The following is a 22359-nucleotide window of genomic DNA, read 5'->3' as shown; positions in this document are numbered from 1 at the left end:
AGTTTATTCACTTATTTTCCATCTTGTTTGAATGTAAAAAGCTTTGTTTACTTATAATTGTCATATAAGTAACCTTTAATGAACTGAAACTGTATTTCCTAACACCAACTGAGAAAAAATGTTGTTTGACAGATTTATAGGTAATAGGACTGTTTTAGACTATACAGGTATTTGGACCATATGCATATGGTCTACACCATAGTACATATCCGTATGGATATATAAAATGAAGTCTGAAGAATTTTAATGATTACTACTATAAATAAATTTCCTTTAATTTTTGTAATCTGTTTATTTTATTAAGTCTCCCAAACGAAGTTTGGGAAGACTTATTGTTTTTGCTCAGTTCTTCTTCTTCTTCTTCTTTTAAATTTGAACTTGTCCGCACCCGTTCTCCAAAACCGCATGTCAGATTAACTTAGGGTTTCACAATATGTTAGACTAACATGTCTAGTGGTGCAATCAGGGTTTTGTTTGTGCAATGGGGTTTATAAAGGGGTACTTTGAGGGGCAAAAAGAAAAGAGGGTTTTACTATAGAACCCTATGGGATTTTATTTTTTTAAATTTTCAAATAATTATTAATTGAAAACCGTTTGTGATAGACACAATCTTTTTAATTGAAAATGTTCTAAATGATAAAGCCCATTAAATGAAATACAGGGTTAGTCCCCAGGGGTCACCCCCTGCCATTTAAGAAAGTTCTAATACCTTGTCAGTGGTCAAGATCCCCACCCCTAAACCATATATATTTTGGTTTGTTATGCTAAGATGGTTTGAATGATATACAGGGTTAGTCCCCAGGGGTCATCCCGACCCCCTGCCATTTGAGAAAGTTCTAATATCTTGTAAATGGTCAAATCCCCACCCCTAAACCATGTATATTCTGGTTTGTCATGATAAAGCACATCAAATGAAATACAGGGTTAGTCCCCAGGGGTCACCCCCACCCCCTGCCATTTAAGAAAGTTATAATATCTTGTAAGTGGTCAAGATCCCCACCCCTAAACCATATATATTCTGGTTTGTCATGCTAAGATGGTTTGAATGATATACAGGGTTAGTCCCCAGGGGTCATCCCGACCCCCTGCCATTTGAGAAAGTTCTAATGTCTTGTAAATGGTCGAGATCCCCACCCTTAAACCATATATATTCTGGTTAGATATGATAAAGCACATCAAATGAAATACAGGGTTAGTCACCAGGGGTCACCCCCACCCCCTGCCATTTAAGATGAAATACAGGGTTAGTCCCCAGGGGTCACCCCCACCCCCTGCCATTTAAGAAAGTTCTAATATCTTGTAAGTGGTCAAGATCCCCACCCCTAAACCATATATATTCTGGTTTGTCATGCTAAGATGATTTGAATGATATACAGGGTTAGTCCCAAGGGGTCATCCCGACCCCCTGCCATTTGAGAAAGTTCTTATATCTTGTAAATGGTCGAGATCCCCACCCCTAAACCATATATATTCTGGTTTGTCATGATAAAGCACATCAAATGAAATACAGGGTTAGTCACCAGGGGTCACCCCCACCCCCTGCCATTTAAGAAAGTTCTAATATCTTGTAAGTGGTCAAGATCCCCTCCCTTAAACCATATATATTCTGGTTTGTCATGCCAAGATGGTTTGAATGATATACAGGGTTAGTCCCCAGGGGTCATCCCAACCCCCTGCCATTTGAGAAAGTTCTAATATCTTGTAAATGGTCGAGATCCCCACCCCTAAACCATATATATTCTGGTTTGTCATGATAAAGCACATCAAATGAAATTCAGGGTTAGTCCCCAGGGGTCACCCCCACCCCCTGCCATTTAAAAAGTTCTAATATCTTGTAAGTGGTCAAGATCCCCACCCCTAAACCATATATATTCTGGTTTGTCATGCTAAGATGGTTTGAATAATATACAGGGTTAGTCCCCAGGGGTCATCCCGACACCCTGCCATTTGAGAAAGTTCTAATATCTTGTAAATGGTTGAGATCCCAACCTCTAAACCATATATATTCCTATTTGTCATGTCTCGAACATTTGAATGACGTATACGGTCAGTCCCCAGGGGTTCCCCCCACCCCCAATGTTCTAATATCTTGTAAATGGTTGAGATCCCAACCCCTAAACCATATATATTTCTGTTCATCATGTTATGAACATTTGAATGACGTATAGGGCCAGTCCCCAGGGGTTCCTCCCCACCCCCAATGTTTTAGTATCTTGTAAATGGTCGAGATCCCCACCCCTAAACCATATATATTCTGGTTTGTCATGCCAAGATGATTTGAATGATATACAAGGTTAGTCCCCAGGCATCTCTTATACATATAACTTTACTGGACCAAACCAATTTTCACTGGACGTTGCCCAATGTCAGGCGACCCTGGGAATTACGAATAATGGGAGCTTCGTTTGGGAGACTTCGTAACAGCATCCTGTTGCAATCATTTCTTGTTGATGATGATTTTGAATAGTACCCATGCATAGGGACCTATTTGGTCTTAATCAAATTGAAGATAGATGAAACTGCCCTCCTTGCAGGTTTTATCTGGTTGACCTCATTTTTAGCTCACCGGGGCCCTTTGGGCCCCATGTGAGCTTATGCCATCACTTGGCGTCCGTTGTCGTCTGTCGTCGAAAACTATTTCAAAAATCTTCTCTTCTGAAACTACTGGGCTAAATACCATCAAACTTTAACTAAATGTTCTTTAGGGTATTTAGTTTAAATAATTGTATCTGAAGTTTTGATCCATCGACAAACATGGCCGCCATGGCTAAAAATAGAACATAGGGGTAAAATGCAGTTTTTGGCTTATATCTCAAAAACTAAATCTTTTAGAGCAAATGTGACATGGGGTAAAATTGTTCAGTTGGTCAAGATCTATCAGCTCTGAAATTTTCAGACGAATCAAACAACCCATTGTTGGGTTGCTGCCACCGAATTGGTAGTTTTAACAAAATTTTGCAGTTTTTTGTTATTATTTTGAATATTGTTATAGATATATATAAACTGTAAGCAGCAATAATGTTCAGCAAAGTAAGATCTACAAAAAAGTTAATATGACCATAATTGTCAATTGACCCCTTAAGGAGTTATTGCCCTTTAAAGACAATTTTACACAATTTGTTCATCAAGTTTGCTAACATTTAAAAATCTTCTCCTCTGAAACTACGGGGCCAATTACCTTCAAACTTTAACTAAATGTTCCTTAGGGTATCTTGTTTATAAATTGTATCCGAAGTTTGTATATATTGACAAACATGGCCGCCATGGCTAAAAATAGAACATAAGGGTCAAATGCAGTTTTTGGCTTATATCTCAAAAACTAAATCTTTTAGAGCAAATGTGACAGGGGTAAAATTGTTCTGTTGGTCAAGATCTATCAGCTCTGAAATTTTCAGACGAATCGAACAACCCATTGTTGGGTGGCTGCCACCGAATTGGTAGTTTTAACAAACTTTTGCAGTTTTTTGTTATTATTTTGAATATTATTATAGATATATATAAACTGTAAGCAGCAATAATGTTCAGCAAAGTAAGATCTACAAAAAAGTTAATATGACCATAATTGTCAATTGACCCCTTAAGGAGTTATTGCCCTTTAAAGACAATTTTACACAATTTGTTCATCAAGTTTTCTAACATTTAAAAATCTTCTCCTCTGAAATGCAGGTGAGCGATTCAGGCTCTTGAGAGCCTCTTGTTCATGGTTCATTGATTAATGTTAGTTTAAATGTTAGTTTTTGTTATCAGGTCAGTGTCTCAAGTACTTTATTAGTAATAGATTAACTTTTATGAGTTTATAATTGTTAAGGGAAGGCTCTACATGGTAGGATGACAAGGTTTGCATGACCTTGACCTAAACTTTTCTTATGAGAAATAGGTCAACTATATTATGTCTAGAATCATTGTAAGATATGCATGTCTGTTTGACAGATAACTCATTTTCATGATTCATTTATCAACATTAATTTTTCTTGGTATGTTATTGCCCTTTAATGACGAATTTTACCATTTTAAAAATTTGTTTCCTATTATCTCATCTCGAATAAATTATAATAGATAGACAGAAACTTTATAAATAGACAAAAATGATCAGCAAGACAAGATCTATAAATAAGTCAAGATGACCAAAATCGTCAGACAACTCCTTATTAAAGTCTTAGCCCTTTAATGACGATTTTTACCAATTTTTGACGTTTTTGTCATAGCTTAAAAACTATAATAGATAGATAGAAACAATATGAGTGAAAATGATCAGCAAGACAAGATCTACAAATAAGTCAACATGACCAAAATCGTTAGTCGACTCCTTATTGAAGTTATTGCCCTTTGATGACCAATTTTTCCCATTATTGCCTTTTATCATATACTTAGTATAAATACAAGTAAATTGTATTTGTAATACAATAGATGGCAATCATGCTGTATCAGCCATCTGTGATGATATCCATATCAGTCACGGCTGCAAAGGCTTTATCAAACCCCAAACTGTATGACGTCACGTAATTGATATCAGTCACAGTTGCAAGGACTTTATCAAACCCCTTATATTATTAATCGAATATTTTTAAGGATTTGTGATTCGTTAAAACTTGATCACATGTACATTTGTATTTTCTCAGTTTGCACGCCAATACTGTTGTGTTTAGCTTTTCGTAGGTCAAAAACAGCATATTGCACAGAGCATACAGCATGTTACTAAAAATAGATTCTAGAAATCCCCAATTTTACATTGTTCATGCTATAGTTGTTGATTAATAATATAACAATTGTAGCCTTTGGTTGAGGTCAATACGAGGTTATATCGACCCAGAGAAGCATATCGACCTCGGACTTCGTCCTCAGTCAATATGCTTCTCTCAGGTCGATATAACCTCGTATCAACCTCATACAAAGGCTATAATTGTATAATATATGTTTTACGTCATGTCATGTGAAAAAATTTCTAAATTAGTTGTACTTGAGGTACATGTATATAATAAAGTGTATATGATTTGGCTTTTTCAATATCACACTCTGTATCAACCCTCAACAATTATAATCCCTCAAGTAGAGCTCTTGGGATTATATTGGTGTCTCGGGTTGATACAGGTGTGATATTGAAAAAGCCATATGATATTTTCTATTTGTCCTGAAAACTATAATAGATAAATAGAAACTTTAAAAAGGAAAAATTAACAGCAGGATAGGATCCACAAATATGTCAACATTACTGAAATTGTCAGTTAACTCTTAATAGAGTTGTTCCCCTTTAATGCTGATTTTTACTAAAAAGTTGCCATTGTTGAAGATGCAGGTGAGGGACACAGGCTCTTTAGAGCCTCTAGTTTATATTAATAACTGTCTTTTAAGCTCACCTGACCCCAAAAATCCTCTCCTTTGAAACTATACAGCCAAATTTAACCAAACTTTACCACAATTATCATGTGAGTATCTAGTTTAAAAAAGTGTGTAATGAATTCTATAATTTTAGTTTACAATGTTGGAGAGTGTCCATTGTTGAAGATGCTCATAGACCTAGGTGAGTGGTCTCAGCCTAGTAGTTTTGTTTTATGGCTGCTAAAAATATCATACTGTGAATAAAGATTTCCATTCGCATGGATACAAAATATATTTTTTAAAGATCACAGTCACAGGATCATTGTAATTATAGTTCAAGAATTACATAAATTGGTAAAAAAAATCCACGAGATTATGCACCCAAAAAGAAAAGTCTTTCTGTATTGCTTTACAAGGAAGACTAGGCAGGATAGTTTAAGTGTAGTTTCTGTCTCTGACTTGGCATAAATTATTTCGTTAAAGAAATAGAATTGAAATGTAATTTAAGATCAAAGATAATATTTCTGTCTTTATAAGGCTTGAAATTGTATACATTATGGATCAGTAGATATCTTCAGGAGTTGATCTTTAATTAACCTGTTTTAAACAAATTGTAACAAGGCCTACTTATATCACTGTCCCTATCTGTTTAGTAAATAGGCTATAGGTAATTAACTTGTTTTGTAAAAGTGTAAAGGGTTTAATTACTAAAACTTGCTTAAACTGTTGTTTTTTGTCTGATGACTGAATTGCTAATGATACCTGTCAATGACTTCTTAATATTCATAATTTATAATCAAGGTTTTGGTGCAAACAAAGAGAGCTGAATTCATGCTTTGCTGACTGTTGAAATAGAGTATTGATGTAGCATACAAAGTAGATGAACTATCAGATTTTGTTGATTTTATTTGGTTAAGTATTTTCAAAATTATACTACATTTGCATACTTAATTGAAAAGGGGGTTCCAATTGGGCTATGGTTGTTCAAGCATAATATGACCACACCATGATGATAAGAAAAAAATGATCTACCTGTAGTAAATTAAGCATGTGCTGGTATAACATTGTGCTTTAAACTTAAATTGATCATTATGTGTTGGACAAAATAAATTGCAGAATATAGTATAACACTAAAAAATAAAAAAAGAAGACAAACAATATTTTGAGAATGTTTAAACATGAGTTTTATTCTCAGCTTTTTTCTTCAAGCTTTGTTTTGTGACACAGAACATTAATAGGTCAACTGAAACAACTTTGTCAACAACTCACCAATACCATGATACCTCCTCCTATTTTTTGCAGTGGTATATAAAATAGATTATAGAATATACAATCATAATAATCAAGAGATCTGTTGCTATGAAATCTACAGGTTATTCTTTGATGGGATGATATAGATAGGTGCACTACTGAAGGTAAATGAACATTGATAAAATGTATCAGCACAGAAGCAGCTGTCAGATTTATGAATGGAAGATGATCTAAACAGATATTTTTGTCACGGGAAATGTATTTATAAACTTATCTACCGATTATCCCAGGCTTATAATGAAATATTTCACCACCATTGAAACAAATGCTGTAATTGATTGTAAACTTGAATATTTTTTTGAGTGAAGTTAAAAACTTGTACACTACACTTGCATAGACTGTCATTGAAGATTTGCCTTATCATATTCACAAAGTATTATGATCTTAAAAAGTTGAATTGCATCAAGTTTTCATTATTTTATGTTTTGGTCAGTTTCTCAAACATGGAAACACTTCACAGTTCTGTGACTATGAATGGGGCTACACTAAGGCTGAATGTTGGTCTGAACTTAACAATGAATAAAAGAATCGAAGAAAAAAAATAGACAACATGAAAAGACTTGACCTTGACCTCATTATTATGCCTGACTGACTCCTTGATACTTACATGACATTTTTTCATTTGCATCATCAAATGAAGTGTGTACCATCAGCATCAATGTCCTTGCATGATTTAGACTTGCATGATTTAGATCCTTATGGTTTATATCCTAATGAATGTCTTGATTCTATATCTTATGACCTTAGATGATTATCTTATATTGAAGGTAAAGATGTTATCTGCAGTATCAAAAGTAGATCAACATCCCTCACATGTACATTGTATATACACGTATATGTTTTAACAATGTATGTACATAGTCAGAAAATTGAAACTAAGTGCGAGGCTGGCCCAGCTTTTGTCCAGTTTTGTAGTAAGTATACCGGTAAATACATTTTCTCATTTTCCTAAAATGTATTTATGTTGTTTTTAAACCTGCAACATAAAATTGGCACTTAATGTTCAGTTTTTAAAATTCCCAGTTGTTTAGTGAACAAATTGACATTGCTTAGACGAGGAATGGGAAGATGACACAAAATTAACTGAGAAGTAAAAGGGTAATTCGAATGTAACGGTTCCCTCACAACAATAGTCTGATAACAGGAGACTATATACGTTGCAATATGAAGATCGCTTTGGTTTTCTATTAACTGTATTTGTATAGTAAATAGAATGGTCGATTGCAGGATAAAAAAACACTTGAGCTACTTTTATGTTAAGGTTTGAAATATTTATCTCAGATATTTTAAGCTGTAGATTGAGTTTGCTTTCAAGATGAAAGTTTAATTTTTCAGGTTCTGGGTATTAAAAGATCTGGAATCATCTAAACTTAAATTGGCTCTTAGAGAGTGAAAAAGCATTTAGTTGGCAATTCTCTCTTACTTAATATTCTCCCTTGATATTGATTACACAGTATCTAAGTAACTAAGAATAGTGGATCATTTGGGATTTTGCATGCATTTTTGTCTGGTTATAAAGTTGTGTCCAATGTCATAAATAGGTCAACATGACACTTAAGTTAATTTGATTTTGAGGTTTTAAGTGTATATCTGAAGTATTATGATATAAGTTGTAGATAATGGAAAGTTACATTTGCACTTTAGACAGTAGATACACATTCTGTTGATCTCTCCTACTTTTAGTCCCAAGACAAAAGCAGGATGTATAATGGTTTCAATGTATCACAGAATTTCCCTTCTGCTCGATTTTCTGTATTTTTAACCATCATCCCATCAACTGGAAACCAGTACCCTCTTATATGCTATTAAAAGGTATGTTGATTTTTTCAGCATAATACAAGCTAAGGTATTGCTTTGACGTGCAATGACTGTCATTTTATTTGGACTTGAGACAAAAGAGCTGTGAATGCTTGAAATTGATGAATCTAAAATAGAAAGCAATAGTGGATAAGAATTAATGGTGTGCCTCCATCTCATTCAAATATGATAAAATTTGATTGGAAGTCATACTGAAATGTTCATGACTTATAAGTTTTTCTGCTCGTAAGATTTTTGTGAAAAGAGCTGTTGATAGGTATGAAAAAAAAAAATTAACTACAAGAGGATTATGCTTGATTCTGATTCAGTCTCCATTGTAATTTTTGAAAATTTTATCTCAGAACATTCCATTAGAGGGTAAAATATTTCAATTAGTAGCATAATTGCTATTCATGGAAGATTAGTTTGCTGTAATTTTTTAGCCCATAAAACAGATATATGCCCCAAGTTGGACTCTGTAGATCTTGGGATATTTTGGGTTATTTGGGACCTCCAAAAAAGGGCCAAAATTGTACACCCCCAACTATTTTATTTTTACCATAGAGAAATTCAAGACTTTCCAGTTATCAACTTAAGATGTGCACTTATGTGTATAATATCATCAGCTTGAAGAGTGGTTAAAATGGTTAACTATTATAAATAAAGTTTTTTTTTCAAGTTTACAACCTTACCATGTTACCAGAATAATCATGCTGTACAGGTAACAGTATGTGTACTTGTACATAATATTACAATAACTTGTTTTACTTTTAATTATTTGACACTGAGGAAGCTCTATTTTTGATACAGACAAAGCACACTTGTGTATTATAACTGCTTTTATAGGATTTAATGCATGTGAATGAGTAAAGAAAGTATGTTACTATTATATATTTAGAAACTGAAAGGAGATTTGGGATATATGTTAGGGAGATAGCATGCCAACAACAATGAAACAAATCTAAAATAACTATATAACAATAAAACTATTCCTATTCATATGTTCACCTTATTTTATATATTACATATGAAATAGTTGATCCATCATGAGCCCCATTTTAATTAGTAATTGAGACTATTATAATCTGCAAGAGAGAAATGATTTGACATGGAATCTTATAAATCTGTCATTCATTTGGCTGCTGGCTAGTGGTCATCTCAGGACTATGATCAGATTAAAAGGTTATCTGAGGACAAAACTGCTATATCCAGTTTCCCAATGAATGGTAATAAAGTTCAGTGTTACAGTATATTAACAGTCATTTGCAATTCATTTTTAGTAAAAATAATTATTCATTCATTTCCACCTTTGAACTTTTGGGATTGTATATGAGGTAATACATAAAAAGATTAATGGGAATTTCTTGGTCCTTCCATTGCAAGTTGTGTCTGGTTCAGAATGTTTGAATAACATAGAGGGATAGAAAGGATGCTTGATTGTCCACCATAAGAGGATGTGTAATGACTAAGGGTCTGTAAGGTCCAGCTGTGTCAGGTTTAGAATGTTTGAATTACCTAGAGGGATAGAAAGGATGCTCAATTGTCCACCATAAGAGGATGTGAAATGACTAAGGGTCTGTAAGGTCAAGGTGAAAAACATACTTCATCTTTACAGGTATAACATACCCCATATCAGCACAGAACTATTGAAAACCCTGAAAAATAAAGGGTAAAAAAATATTAGTTAACTTGTAAGTTTAGTACCAAGCTGAGCTCATATTGAAAGTTTAATACCAAGCTGAGCTCAAATTGATATTGTTAGTTTAGTTCCAAGCTGAGCTCATATTGATATTGTAAGTTTAGTTCCAAGCTGAGCTCATATTGATATTGTAAGTTTAGTTCCAAGCTGAGCTCATATTGATATTGTAAGCTTAGTTCCAGGCTGAGCTCATATTGATATTGTAAGTTTAGTTCCAAGCTGAGCTCATATTGATATTGTAAGTTTAGTTCCAAGCTGAGCTCATATTGATATTGTAAGTTTAGTTCCAAGCTGAGCTCATATTGATATTGTAAGTTTAGTTCCAAGCTGAGCTCATATTGATATTGTAAGCTTAGTTCCAAGCTGAGCTGATATTGATATTGTAAGTTTAGTACCAAGCTGAGCTCATATTGATATTGTAAGTTTAGTCCCAAGCTGGTCTCATATTGATATTGTAAGTTTAGTTCCAAGCTGAGCTGATATTGATATTGTAAGTTTAGTTCCATGCTGGTCTCATATTGATATTGTAAGTTTAGTTCCAAGCTGAGCTCATATTGATATTGTAAGTTTAGTTCCAAGCTGGTCTCATGCAGTGATCAATATTATTGATATTTAACATGTTTGGAATGTTGTTGCGTGTAACTTTTCATGGTTAAGGAAACCGTGAAAGGATCAGCATCCAGAACATATGTAAAAGTAGCATTACTCTGACAAATCATATTGTTCTTGAAGTAGTTAACTATAGCTAAAAATTACCTGCATACCTAGAATAAACTTTTGCACTATTTTGAGCCCAAATAAACTTTTATATCTTGGTTTTGGTTTGTTCATTGTTGAAGGCCATAGAGTGACCGATATTTGCTTGCATCTACATCATTTGGTCTTTGGTGGATAAATGTCTCATTGGCAATCAAACCACAGCGTCTTATTTTTATATTAATCCATTTGCCTCAGATCCTGCCTGTAGCTCTGATTGCAACAGTCAATTTCCTTTATGGCCCATATGACCCTGAATACTTTCTTAAAACAGTCCCAGCAGAACTGTGTTGACAACAGGGAGTTTAGTCTTGATATTTCATGGTCCATAAACCCTTTCTAGATGTGTTGTTATGAAAATAGACAATCTAAATGCTTTTCCTGGAGATAAAAGTTGGAAAACTGTTTAAAGTAGCCAAAATCAGTTGTGCATAAAAGAAATTTGGTGGTCACAACCTTAATGGTATAGGTGGAAGGTATTTACTCTTATTCTAAATACATCCATAGTTCAGAAACACATGGAGGTTTTATATGGCTATGAATTCTGGTCTGTAAAACTAGGTCTCCATTTTATCAGAAATCTTTAAAATAGACCATTTTGGTAGACCTAAATTACCATTAATGTGTCCTGTGCAAGACAATGTTATAGTTACTTCCAGTCAACATTGATGGGTTGCTGTAACTACAAGGTAACAATTAAATGACAAAGAAAAACAGTTTCGTCAATGTTCACCTCTCAAGGTCTAATTGAAATTGAAATATAGATTGAAATTGACCATTTTTGTCCCCGCCCAACATGTTGCAGGGGACATAGAAATACCAGGCGAACATCTTTCTGGTCTTGTTAGTGCTCACAATTCTTGCCAGATTTTTATCAAATTTATATCAGCAATGTTTTGGACAAATATTGCAAGTCAGTGCTGATCAACTATTTTAATAAGAGTTATGTCTCTTTCAAATATTTATTTTAATGGAAAATAGCATTGTAAGTGCTCACAAGCCTATAGTCCTTGAAGGATTGTTATGAAATTTATATCGAAGGTCTATATCAGAAATGTTTGGGATAATTTCGAAAAGAAGCATTTAATCAATTATTTTTTTTCAGGAGTTCTGTCGCTTAGAAATGTGAATTCTATAGAAAATTGCATTGTAAGCGCTCTAAAGGCTACATTTATCTAAGAAATTTATAAAGTTTCAAAGAATAAGAAAGTTATTGCCCTTGGACAGATAAAATAATTATGTGCAATGTGGGGACATTGGCACTCTGTTCTTTTAATCAGCAGAGGCAAGTTCATTTAATCCCACCCCCTCCTAAGCTATCCACCTCAAAATTACAATATATAGTTTTATAGATATGCATCAGTAAATTTTTGAAAAAATCTCAATTTTCCAGAATTATCTTTGGGGTGAATGAGTTAAATGAAAGGTATAATGGGAATTTATATTGACCATTGATAAAATGAATAACCCAGAAATTGTTCAGGATGGTGACACAAAATAGACTTCATCGCAAATTTTCTTCTGCAGGTAAAACAATCATTACGTTTGTTTGGTTCAGCAAAAAAAGTGTGCACTGAGTGGTTTTCATTGTAGAAGTAACCTTCTTTGAACCGTTTAATTTAGTAGTAATCTGTAAACAGCAGGAATACACAGAAAATCATCTTTAATATAATAAACCAGATAATTTTCTCAAGAATTATTCCATTTCCTGTTTATAACATTTATGAGGAATGGAAAATTGATAAATAATTTTAGCATGTGCTGTAGCTTATCTTCCATTATCATTATGGTACCAGAGCTGTGTTGTTTTGTAGGAAAAGGAGCAAGATAAATTATGTCTGTGATGATATCAGTAACTGGATATTAATAAATCTATAATAACCAACAGACAGGTTAATTAAACAATTGATTGGTAGGTATATTGGTGAAGAGATAATGGATTATTTGGAATGGTTACAATTGAGTGTTTTTCCAGGTGAACTATCCACTGAAGCTGATCCTTTCACTGTTTCCTTGACCACTAAAAGTTGCATGCATTTTATATGTTGAAATGGCAGGCAGTGTTTGATTAATGTAAAAATTTATATGAATTTCGTGCACACATTGTCAAATTCAGTCAAAATTTCTTAATGAATTTCAAGGCTAGCTTATTTTACATTTGTAAGGACAGTGATTTATATATCGCCCATGAAATGTGTGAGACCTAACAGGTTATAACCAGAGAATTCTTTTAAGTGTCAAATTGTTCAATTTATGAACATTGATTGTGACACTTGGGTGTATAAGACTTAATGAACATTGTTACACTCAGGTGTATAAAAAATTGAAGATGTTATAAATTTTCCTAATTTAAAATTAAATTGGATGTTCATGTTTAACAAAAGAATTCGTTGAATGGCACATAGATGATAACAGTTTTTACAATGATGCTAAATATTTTAAGGCGTACATAAATCTTAAGTCCATAAATCTGTTGGACCAGTACAGGCACTAATATGTGTACCAATATGATATTTTTTTAATGATTTGAAAGCATTTTTCCTTGCTGGTCATTGATATTATTCAGATTAGAAAACATATAATGTAAAGAATATAATCATATAATATCTTCCTGAGGATTATTTTTCTGCAACATTATGTAGCTAAGTGTAAAGCATATTGTAGTTTGAAGAAATTATTCCGTATTTATTGTGATAAAAAAGTATTGTATTTAGCATTTCAATACTGCTGAAGGTCACTTAAGTTCACAGTCACATTCAGTGTTTACACAGAGTGCTAATAACTTGAATGTGAATGCATGAGAAAATAAGAAAAAAAAAGTTTGACATTACTAGAAAATAGATAGAAAATAACTTATTCCCCTGCAATATTTTTCAAACTCTCTGTTGACATTTGATGTGTCATATTTGTTTTTCTACATTACCTAAACTAGCACTATTTATTTTGAATTTTTGCTTTCAATCCAGCATATACTTGTAAATGTGAAATAGGTACTGACGATAAGTTTTGATAACTTTTGAAAGACTGAGACACTTTATATAGGAGGTTACAATATTGTAGTTGAAATCAAGAAAAGCTGTAGCTCACCTGAACCAAAGCGTCAAGTAGGCTAATCTCATCACTTGTCGTCTGTTTTCTGTCTTTGTTGTCTGTTGTTGTCATTGTCTGTTTACTTTTACAAATTTTTTCTACTCTAAAGCTATAGGGCCAATTGGGACCAAACTTGGCGACAATCATCATAAAAAATGTGTCCAATGATCCCACTGTCAACCAACATGGCGAAAAAACATATAATGTAGTGATCTACCTACTAGAAAAACAAAGGATATGGGGTATCCATCCATTACATAAAATCAGTACATGCACAGCAAAAAAACACACAAATATCAAAGGAACAGTGCTGTCCATTTGCACCAAAACAGCAGTGGATAAAGTAAAATTATAAACAGCAAAAAGGATAAACAAGACAGTCTGCATATATATAAACATGGCCTAAATTGTCAGTCAACTCCTTAAAAGGAGTTACTGCCTTTTGATGATGTTTTTATTCAATTTGTGCATTTTTTGTTTAGACTATATATAATACATAAAAAAAATATTATACATAAAGGAAAATTGCAAACAGCAAAAATGATGAGCAAGACAAGATCTTCAAGTAAGTCAGCATTGATGAAATTGTCAGATGACTTCTTATTAGATTATTGCCCTTAAATGAGGATTTTTTTACCCTTTTTTGTGTTTGGAAAAAACTGGAGAATATAAAGTGAAACTGTAAACAGCAAAATGATCAACAAGACTTGATATACAAATAGGTCAACAAAACTGAAATTGTAAGTCAACTTAAAGTTGTTGTCCTTGAATGATTATTTTCACCCACTTTTGTCGAGCCTGCGACTTTTGTCGCGGAAAGCTCGACATAGGGATATTGATCTGGCGGCGGCGTTAGCTAACTTCTTAAAAGCTTTCTATTTTAGAAGGTGGAAGACCTGGATGTTTCATACTTTGTATATAGATGCCTTATGTTACGAAATTTCCGTCTGTCACATGTCCATTGTCCTTGACCTCATTTTCATGGTTCAGTGACAACTTGAAAAAAAAGTTGTGATTTTTTGTAATGTTAATTTTTCTCTTATTATGAGTAATAGAATAACTTTATTTGGGATGTGCGTACCTATCAAGGTCCTCATGCCCGTCAGACAGTTTTCACTTGACCTCGACCTCATTTCATGGATCAGTGAACAAGGTTAAGTTTTGGTGGTCAAGTCCATATCTCAGATACTATAAGCAATAGGTCTAGTATATTTGGTGTATGGAAGGATTGTAAGGTGTACATGTCCAACTGGCAGGTGTCATCTGACCTTGACCTCATTTTCATGGTTCAGTGGTTTTAGTTAAGTTTTTGTGTTTTGGTCTGTTTTTCTTATACTTTATGCAACAGGTCTACTATATTTGGTGTATGGAATGATTGTAAGGTGTACATGACCAACTGGCAGGTGTCATCTGACTTTGACCTCATTTTCATGGTTCAGTGGTCAAAGTTAAGTTTATGAGTTTTGGTCTTTTTTCTCATACTATATGCAATAAGCAAACTATATTTGGTGTATGGAAATATTCTATGATGTACATGTCAGTCTCGCAGGTTTTATTTGACCTTGACCTCATTTTCACGGTTCATTGCTCAGTGTTAAGTTTATGTGTTTCAGTCTGTTTTTCTTAAACTATAAGCAATAGGTCAGCTATATTTAGTGTATTGAATGATTGTAAGGTGTACATGTATTTCTCGTTTGGTTTATATGACCTTGACTTCATTTTCTTGGATCATGTTAAGTTTATGTAATAGTTGTAGTAAAGCTTTCATTTAGGACTATCAACATAATATCAATGGTTAAGAAAGAAGGCGAGACATTTTAGCATGTGCACTGTTGTTTTATACGACCACAACAAATTTTGTGTTCGTATAATGCTATCATGCCGTCTGCGTTGTTGTTGTCCGAAGACACATTTGGTTTCCAGACAATAACTTTAGTTTAAGTGAATGGATCTCTATGAAATTTTACCAGAAGGTTCAATACCACAAAGGAAAGGCTGGGATTGAGTTTGGAGGTTATGGGACCAACAGTTTAGGAATTAGGGGCCAAAAACAAGCATTTTTGTAGTTTCCGAACAATAACTTGTGTGTAAGTGTATGGATCCTCTGAAATTGTACCACAAGGTTCCATATCACAAAGGGAAGGCTGGGATTGAGTTTGGGGGTATTGCTCCAAAAGTTGAGAAATAAGGGGCAAAAAAGGGGCCAAAAACAAGCATTTTTCTAGTTTAAAGACAATAACTTGTGTTAAAGTTTATGGAACTCTCTGAAATTGTATATTTTTCCTGAAAAGAAAATAATCTTCAAAATTTAAAAATTTTGGAGGGAGACACAAATTTTTTGGAGGGTTTTTTTTTTCATAATTTTTTTTTTTTTTTTCCCATTTTTACATTGATTATATCTGATTTATATATAAAAGCAACAAATACTGATATGGCAGGAGATACACACCAAACAGGGTGTGTAAATTATTAAATATAACAGATTAAAAAAGTATTGTGCAACAGCACAGTATTGTGCAATAGCAAGAAATCTTCAATTGAAAATAAATACAAATCTTTTAACTAATTTCAATGGGATTAATTTAAATTCGGGTTCTAACCTTGTATTACTAATTTGGATATTGGGCCCCATTTTTAAATTGGTCTACATTGAGGTCCAAAGGGTCCAAAATTAAACTTTGTTTGATTTCATCAAAAACTGAATTATTGTGGCTCTATGATATGCTGAATCTTATTGTACATTTAGATTTTTTATTTTGGGCCCTGTTTTCAAATTAGTCCATATTAAGGTTTGAAGGGTCCAAAATTAAATTTTGTTTGATTTCAACTAAAATTGAAATTTTGGTGTTTTCTATATGCTGAATGGAACCATGTCGTTAGATATTGGATATCAGACCATACTAGGTAAATTAAATGTCCCATTTCAAATTTTTAAGATCTTTGACCACATTTATTTTGTGTCAGAAACCTTTATTATGTCAAATATAAAATTATTGATCACAATCCAAATTCAGACAGTATCAAGCTTGAATATTGTGTCCAAACTTGCCCCAAGTGTTCAGGGCTCGATCTCTGTGGTCGTATCAGGCTGCTCTCGGCGAAGCATTTTATTGTTTTTTGGGCAAAAGCTATAGAAGACAGAGAGAAACTGAAAAAAGAAAAAAATAATAATTCAGCTATACAATATCAACAAAATAGAGATCTTAGTCATGAAATATAATCTAGTCTTGGAGAGTGGCCATTGTTGAAAATGCACATAGATATAGGTGAGCGACACAGAGTCTTTATAGCCTTTAGTTTCAAATTGTTGCCATCTTGTTTCAAGCAGTAAACAATTGCATACCAAATGATAAGGAGAAATAGACATAAAACTCAGAAAAATATAGAACTGAGAATGCTTTAGGCTCACAAGGAACTTAAATTGCTTCAGATGTAAATAATGTTGGAACTGTCTGTTGGTAATGAGCTATAACTGGAAAGGCCGACATCTAAATTTGACTACAGTTGACACAAAATCTTTCTTGCTATTGATCTGGATACAAATTAACTTGAAGTGTAAAGATTTACTATGGTATGAAAGTGAAAATTGACTTTTACTAAGAAATATTAATTACCTTTATTGAGTTTTCTTATTTCATTTGTTTTTTTCATGTTGCATCTAAATTTTAGTGACACTTCAGGAAGTTAAGTCAACATGGATAAAGATATTAATATATAGATTATGCTGTATCCATTTTGGTTCACTCTAGGAAAGTCTAGCACATGCAAGTATTAATGCTTGATTTTCATCGCAGCCATTTCTAAAGATAAGGCACACATTGAAATAGAGTAACGCTAAAATATAAAAATTTTCAGAAAGAAATGTAAATTCAGAAATTTTTGCCTGCATTTATTACTGCAAATGTTGAACATTGGGAAACAAATACAATTTAAAAAAAATGCTGCACACAAATAATACTATAAAAATTTAAAAGTGAATTTTTATTTCGGGAAAACTGTGGGTATCCATCCAATTGCAATTTTCTGAATTTACAGAGTTATTTTAACCCTTTTTCCAAACATTGAACATTTATTTAAGAAAAATGTCACATTTGTTGTACATTATTAAACCTCCCCCATCCTAATACAAACCCAACCAATTTGTATGCCCCTTCAGTAGTTATCTGTTCTAATGTGATATTAATATTTGTCATACAACACAAAACAAGGATGTGCATATAGCAATACATGTATATACATTCTTTGCATAATTTAAGATGAGTAGGTGTAAATGAAATCTTTAACTTCATCTTGTTGTTTTTTGAAATGATGAAGTTAAGAAAGACAAAATTTAAACACAAGAAAAAAGAGTAATTGGATTTGTAGAAGGGGAGCATTGACTGAGATAAGCAGAAATTTGTCATAAAAAAATAAATCAGCAAAATTCTATGCATGCTCATTCTATTTTAGTTCACTAATTTTATTTATCTATTAAGTGTTTATTTCAATTAGATAAAGTATTAAAACTAATAGATAAATAGATAAGTAAACTCAATCTAATTAAAATTAGTTCTCTGCACTTGCTCCTCATTTTGTTTCAGTTGTAAGATATTCCATAACCAAACAAAAATTAGGATCAAGTGCATAGAACTAATTTTGATTAGATTGAAGTAAACTTAAATTAGAATGAGCATGCATAGAATTATGGCAGTGATTAACTTAATGTTGAACCAATTTAGTTTTTTATTTAAAGACATAAATTCTAATTTCAAGTTTGTATCTTAACTGAAATAAGATAGTTGTATATAGAACGGACCTACTTTTCATGCTTTTTGTCTCTAGCGTTCCTTGATTCCGTCATTGGCGGCGGTGGAGGCCATGTCAACATTTAGATTACATCTGTGGTTAAATTTATTTTTAGACATCAATAACTTTGTCAAATCTTCATGGAATTTTAGGAAATTTAGACAGAATCTTGTTTATGACCAAAATACAGTCAAAATTTTAAAAATATTTATTTTCATTTTTCCGTATATTACTGATAAATGGACAGTTTTTTTCAGTTAACGTTCAGATTTAGTCTGAGGTTAAAGCTTTTCAGTCATCAATAACTTTGTCAAACCTTCATAGAATTTTATGAAACTTTGGCAGAAGCTTTTTTTTTAATAAGAGATAATGTCTGAAGCAAACTTTTGAAAAATATATTTTTTCATTTTCAGTATTTTTCTGATAGATGGACTTTGTTTTTTACAGTTAACATTTATAGACAGTCTTGGATTAAACTTTTTTGACATGATAAATTTGTAAACCTTCATGGATTGTTATGAAACTTGGACAGAAGCTAATCTTTAAGCCCATGAAATAGCATCTAAAGAAAAAGTTTGATTTTTTTTTTAAATTCTGTATTTTACTGATAAATGCGGCTCACTTTTTAATTCAACATTACACTTTTACACTGACAGCAGCAATTGCAGCCGAGACACAGGTTTCTGCGGAATGCCTTATTAATTTTTGTCCCCCGTGTAACGTGTTGCAGGGGACATGGAAATACCGGGCATCCATCGGGTCTTGTTAACCTTTCAGAGGTACAATTCTTGCCAGATTTTTATAAAACTTATACTATAGGTTAATATCAGCAATATCTCGGACAAGTTCTATAATGGTGGCCGATCGACTTTTTTTTTTAAATGAGTTATGCCCCTTGGAAATATTAAATTTATCGAAAATGGCCTGGTTAGCACTCTCACAGGTACAATTTTTGCCAGATTTTTATAAAAAAACTTATACTATAGGTTAATATCAGCAATATCTTGGACATTGATATCAGCAATATCTCGGACAAGTTCTATAATGGTGGCTGATTGACTTTTTTCATGCTTCATGTACACATTGCTTTTAGAAAATTTACTATAGCTTACTATAGATAAGTATTAACAATATGTAAATGTACAATATGATTTTATACATATATGGAACACATGTTGGTTTTTTTCTTTCAAAGTATATCTTATGTCTCCAAGGGATAAGATTTTTGATTTGAGGAGAAAAATTACCGGTAAGATGTTATTTCCAGAAACATTGTGAATTGTTTAATGAATGAGATACTTTTCAACAGTGGTCCAAAATTGCCTGATTTTTGTCTCGCCTGCGACGAAAGTCGCAGAAAGTGAGACATAGGTATTACTATCCGGCAGCGACGGCGGCGTAAACTATTTGTATAAAGCTTTATATTTCAGAAGGTAGAAGACCTGGATGTTTCATACTTTGTATGCAGATACCTTATGTTACGAACTTTCCGTCTGTCATATGTCCAATGTCCTTGACCTTATTTTCATGGTTCAGCGACTGCTTGAAAAAAAAGTTTAGTTTTTTTGTTATGTAAATTTCTCACTTATTATGAGTAATAGGATAACTATATTTGGTATATGGGTTCCTTGCAACGTCTACATGTCCATCAGACAGGGTTCACCTGACCTCAGCCTCATTTCATGGATCAGTGATCAAGGTTAAAGTTACGTGATTAGGTCCGTTTCTCAGATACTACAAGCAGTAGGTCAGCTATATGTGGTGTATGGAATGATTATAAAGTGTGCATGTCAGTCTGGCAGATTTCATCTGACCTTGACCTCATTTTCACGGTTCATTGGTCAATGTTAAGTTTTTGTGTTTTGGTCTTTTTTTCTAATACTATAAGCAATAGGTCAACTATATTTGGTGTATGGAATGATTGTAAGGTGTACATGTCTGACTGGCAGGTGTCATTTGTCCTTGACCTCATTTTCATGGTTCATTGGTCAATGTTAAGTTTTTGTGTTTTCGTCTGTTTTTCTAATACTATAAGCAATAGGTCAACTATATTTGGTGTATGGAATGATTGTAAGGTGTACATGTCTGTCTGGCAGGTGTCATTTGTCCTTGACCTCATTTTCATGGTTCATTGGTCAATGTTAAGTTGCTCTTGTTTGGTCCTCTTCTCAGATACTATAAGTTATAGGTCAACTATATGTGGTGTATGGAATGATTGTAAGGTGTGCACGTCTGTCTGACAGGTTTCATCTGACCTTGAGCTTATTTTCATGGTTCATTGGTCAATGTTAAGTTTCTGTTGTTTGGTCTTCTTCTCAGATGCTATAAGTAATAGGTCAACTATATTTGGTGCAGGGGCATCGGCAGCAGCAGCGTCATTATCTCATTACTTACAGCTTAATATTTCTAATGCCTTATGTGACAAAGTTTCTGTCAGTCATTTGTCCATTGTCCTTGACCTCATTTTCTTGGTCCAGCAACTACTTGGAAAAAAAACTGTATGGTTTTTGTAATGTGATTTTCTCAATTATTATGAGTAAAATGATAACTTTATTTGGTTGTGCGTACCTTGCATGGTTCACATATCTGTCAGACATATTTCATTTGACCTTGACATCATTTAATGGATCAGTGAACAAGATTTAGTTTTCATGATAAAGTCCATATCTCAAATTCTATCACCAATAGGTCTTCTATATTTGGTGTATAGAATGATCGTAAGGTTCACATTTCCAACTGGCAGATAAGTGATAAGTTCATAAAATTTTCTGTATGGAATGAATGTTATGTGTATATGTCTGTCTGACAGGTGTCATCTTACCTTGACCTCATTTTATGGTTCATTGGTCAAAGTTCAGTTTCCTCAATGAGGTTTGTTTCTAAGATACTTTAGGCAATATATGTTAAATAAATTTGGTGTATGGAATGATTGTACGGCCTACATGTTTGTCTGATAGGGTTAATCTCACCTTGACTTCATGTTCATTCATCATTAAAATGTTAATTTAATGTAAAGCTTATATAAACTTATTTTTTTTACTTTCAACATAAATTCAATTATGAACACTAAAACAGGCGAGACATTTCAGTGTGTCCACTCTTGTTAAGAATTATACAGTAAAAGTGACTTTTGGCACTACACTACCAAATCTAATGTTGAAATGTTCAATGATTGTATAGAAATGTGTCGTTGAATTGTGTGTGAACCACCATGATAAAGCTTCACTGTAGAACTAAAAGTCGGGAGGAACATTGATCTGTATTAACAATAAATTGATCTCGTGCATAACAAGGTTTTATCTTTAAAAAGATATTTGTTCAAAATCATTGACTATTGTTCATTGTATCTCATTGTCAATCTGACTCTAAGAACCTTCTAAATAAGGCTGAATTATCACAACCAATACCTCCGTAACTGATAGCAGAGACTTTACTCAATTCTGTGAAGTATTAGGGTCAGACCTAAATGTTATCAGCTTGTACCAATGAATGTTTAAATGTTCAAACAGTTATTATATGTAATTTAATGGTTGTAGCAGTGTACTGGTAGATAATCAAAGGTCACATGTTGTAAATTAAGTTTACAACAAAGTTATGACACTTTA

The 22359-nt window shown here is 33.0% G+C and overlaps 1 protein-coding gene across 5 annotated transcripts in view; it reads left to right on the top strand.

Moving 5' to 3' along the window:
• The window catches only part of LOC127728530 (RNA-binding motif, single-stranded-interacting protein 1-like), a 138559-nt gene that overhangs the window by 20660 nt on the left and 95540 nt on the right, over positions 1–22359 (top strand). The gene's annotated exons all lie outside the window — the stretch shown is intronic.

This window comes from Mytilus californianus, unplaced genomic scaffold (assembly GCF_021869535.1).
Source record: "Mytilus californianus isolate M0D057914Y unplaced genomic scaffold, xbMytCali1.0.p SCAF_2, whole genome shotgun sequence".
In the NCBI taxonomy this organism is placed as follows: Eukaryota; Metazoa; Mollusca; class Bivalvia; order Mytilida; family Mytilidae; genus Mytilus; species Mytilus californianus.
This window is presented reverse-complemented; position numbering and strand designations above follow the sequence as displayed.